The sequence below is a fragment of the Arachis ipaensis genome, chromosome B07 (assembly GCF_000816755.2).
Source record: "Arachis ipaensis cultivar K30076 chromosome B07, Araip1.1, whole genome shotgun sequence".
Lineage (NCBI taxonomy): Eukaryota > Viridiplantae > Streptophyta > Magnoliopsida > Fabales > Fabaceae > Arachis > Arachis ipaensis.
In genome coordinates, this window is record NC_029791.2 from 38,921,925 (window position 1) to 38,925,840 (window position 3,916).

Here is a 3,916-nt window from a genome sequence, read left to right on the forward strand (position 1 = left end):
AGGACCTAAACACAACGCTTTAGACAAAATTTTATGGCAACACATTTTACAAGTTGTATTTTCTAATACATAAAGCAACACTTGTCCAGGTTTTTTTAAGTTGCCTTTTCATATACTTAAAGAAACACTTGTCTAGGTTTTTTTAAATTGCCTTCTTCGTATACATAAAGCAACACTTATCCAAATTTTTTTAAGTTGCCTTTTTCATAGACTTAAAGCAACACTTATCTAAGTTTATTTGCAGTTGTCTTTTTCTAATACCTAAAGCAACACTTTATTGAGTTTTTCTTAGATTCTCTTTTTTTATATCTAAAGCAATATATTTTTTACCTTTGTTAATGACAATTGAAGGATATATAGCACACACTAATAATATTTAAAAATTTAAATTTAATTTATTCAATATAGGGAGAATAGGCTAATAATATATATTGCATGTATATATATAGAAAGGTGTTCCAAGTATCAATTAACATATACTTGCTAAGTTACCAAGTCAAATAAAAATTAAACATAAGCAAATAAAATACATGTTTTTCTCATGATGAACTTGAACAAAAAAAAACCAATTTTTTCATTTGAAACCAAAAGGTCTTTGTGCTTCACTATTGTGCCAAGAATCGCCTTTATCTCTTCAAAAAACCTCATCCAACTATAAGCAAGTTGTAGCCAAATCTAAATCGACAAAAAAAAATATAGTCAAAACATCAGCTTAACAATAACAAGTATACTCAAGTGTTACAACAATTTAGCACACATATACCTAATCATGATTTGGTATATGAGTCGATGGAGATTGGTCCAGATTCTTAAAATATTAACATGTTTGAGAAAAATATGAATACATTTGTTAAATATCCCTCTGAAAAGGAAACTAAGAAATCCTCGAAGATTATATAGGATATGAAATAGAGGATTTCCATCTATTTTGTAGTGGGGTGTAAATTGTTTAGAGTTTAGTGGGAAAGGCTCCATGTATGTGATTTGTCTAATAGTTTAATGGATGGCAGTTCACAGCCGCTTGTTTACAGTGTCACCACAAATGGATGCCTCAGTAACATAAAAGAAATCAAAAGAAAACTCTTAGGAGAGACACTCACTACTGAAAAGCCAAGAAATGGTTAGGTTCTCCTATCTGTATACTTTGTGTACACAAACATCCACAATAGTACGAAACTTATTTTTACCTTTTCAAAAACTATGGCCATAAAGATCTAGTGAGCTATAATTCTGAAATTTCTCCAACCGTTCAGTTTTGGTGTATCTCCTTATCCTATTCAGTAATCAGTACTATGTATGTAAGTATGTTAAATGAAAGTAGTAAATTTTAGACAAACCTCGAGTTCAAATGGCATTGATAGCCCTCCGTTACTGTTCTTGGGGTTCAACCTGGGCAACAATGACTCCAGAAAAGCTTACCCTCCTTTACTAATAAATATCAACAGAGGCAGAAGTTTGGCTTTAGTCCACTCAAATAACTTTATCCATGAAATGATGACAGTGATGTAACCATAATGTAATAATTTGGAATTAAGACATTACCGATTATATTCAAATATAAGTACACAATCTTTCATTGCTATTGCTTGAAGGGAGCCCAGATTTAGAAGTATCGCATACTCATGAACCTAACTCAAGACAAAGAAACTGAAAATTAATTGATATAAAAGGCAAGTTCAATAAGTCTATCATCCTAGATTATTTGATAAAAGCAGACAACGCAGCAAAGCCATGTAAACTTTACAAATTATAACATCATGGAGGATAGAGCACTTCATGACATCTTCATGAAACTTGAATGATTGCATAAACATACACCACGAAGTATTACTAAATAGTGAGGATGCAAACAAAAGAAATTGTACCAGCAAAGAGGGTACCAAATTCGTCAAAAATAAAGACGGATCCACACTTCGAATGTCCCGAGGATGAAGACCTGAACCATCATTAAACAGAACAAAGCGATCACAAATAAATAAAAATAAAATAATATCCTAAGGAGACATTGGTACAAAGCCTTTCTTTGACTCTTCAAATCCAAAAACAGAATAAAATGCAAGTGAAAAGTTCCATCAAGAAGAGGACTAAATAAAAAAGAATTAATTAGCAAAATTAGATCGCCAAAACTTTCTTTCAGTAGTATCCTAAGTAGGTTTAGTACTCCTAACTATAACAATTAAACCTTGTCCCTCCGAATTATAAACCTTGTTTGACAACGTTATAAACTCAATAGTTCAAAATCCTCGAGAAATAGCAGCATAGATTGGGAAGGATAAAAATGCTAAATATACAGATATCACCAAATCACCGGTGAGTAACATCTTTTTTCTTCATCCCCTGACAATCAGCAATGCAAACCCAGAATTGTTGCACAATCATGGAGCATATTCGAGCATCAAAGCCGATAACTCCTTCCCCTTCTCCTTTCCTTCCACCTGCAACAAACAAAAGTCTCATGATTCATGCCTATCTCTGAATATGCTAAGAGCAAGAAAAAGGGGAAAGGATCAGAAGGGACACCCACTTGGGAACTCTTACAAATAATATTTCAGAAAAAAATTGTAATAAAACCCCTAAGAAAAAAATGCAGAAAAATTAAAAAAATCCTGAGAAGCAACAATCAGAACCATGAAAAATTTTAATAAGACCCACTAAATCAGAATTATCAAGAAGCCCTAAAAATTAAGATTCAATGCATTAAGAAATTCTATTTTCATACTAAAATTTAGAAAATCTCAATCTTCATTCATAATCAATGCATTCAGAAATTTCATTCCATAGTATAATTCAAAAGCTTTCTTACCAATACGTAGAGGAGGAGGAGGGGGGTTCCAGCTGCGTGTAGTGTTGTCAAAGTTTGCGAAGAGGAGGAGGCGAGACAGGGGAAGAAGAGGAAGAAGGAGGAGGAGAGGGGTTTCTCGAAGATGACCGCGTACGTGGAGCCAAGACAGGAGGAGGAGGAGCCGTGGAGCAGCGCCCGTGGAGGAGAGCACCGCGCCGACGCCCGTGGAGGAGAGCAACGCGCCGACGCCCTTGGAGGGGAGCAACGTGCCAACGCCGTGGAAGGGAGCACCGCGCCGTCGCCGTTTGGGGGTGGACAGCACTGCGATCGAGAGCTGCGGTCATCGTGGAGGAGAGCCGCGATCGTGGAGGGTTTGTGGACGCCGTTTGGGGTTGGTTTCAAATGTTAGGGTTACTGTAGTGAAAACTGATGAAGCAAGAAGTGATGAACTGAAGCAATATAATCATGCCTTTTCTTTTTATTTTTTTTAAGTTATTTGATTAGGAAATAATAGGTAGGAAGATGATTAAAAGTTTTCTTCTATAATTTTTAACTGTGAATAATTTTAGGCAACATTTTATAAATGTTATTTATTCAATTTTTTTGATAATTCTTATGAAATGTTGCATTTTTATTTAAAAATGTTGTCTTAAATGTTTTATATTGTAACATGTTTTGAGTGTTGCTTTAGATATCAAAGACAACAATTTTTGTGGGTGGCTAAAACTTTTGTTATCTTTGCCTTACTCAAAGACAACTCATAAAAAATGTTATTTTTTTCTATCTAAGGCAACTTTTGTTAAATGTTGCTTCGAATAAGGGTTACCTTAGACAAAAAATGTTGTAGTGGTTACAGATCAAAAAAGTATCAGAGCTATCAAAATAGACTAAATTTGTTGAGTCAATTTGTTTGCCTAATTGGACGAATTTTTATTTCAAATTTGAATATATTTAGAACAATAAGATATCAATATAGTTAACTATGAAGTCTAACATGAGTGATAGTTGTTTAGGTTGTATAATTATTATATACCAAATTTAATTATGGGTGTATCTTCGTATCCTCAAATGAACTCCAACGAAATCAAAACTTAGCCATCGTATCGATCAACAAGTATTCAAAAGTTGATGTAT

The 3,916-nt window shown here is 33.8% G+C and overlaps 1 long non-coding RNA gene across 1 annotated transcript; it reads right to left on the reverse strand.

The window, feature by feature from the left end:
* LOC107609730 lies at window positions 415-3,256 on the reverse strand. Its single transcript, XR_001613254.2, has 5 exons — window positions 2,804-3,256; window positions 1,866-2,435; window positions 1,543-1,628; window positions 1,338-1,428; window positions 415-675 (listed from the first exon to the last, which is right to left on the reverse strand). It is a non-coding gene; the product is annotated as an uncharacterized LOC107609730 (long non-coding RNA).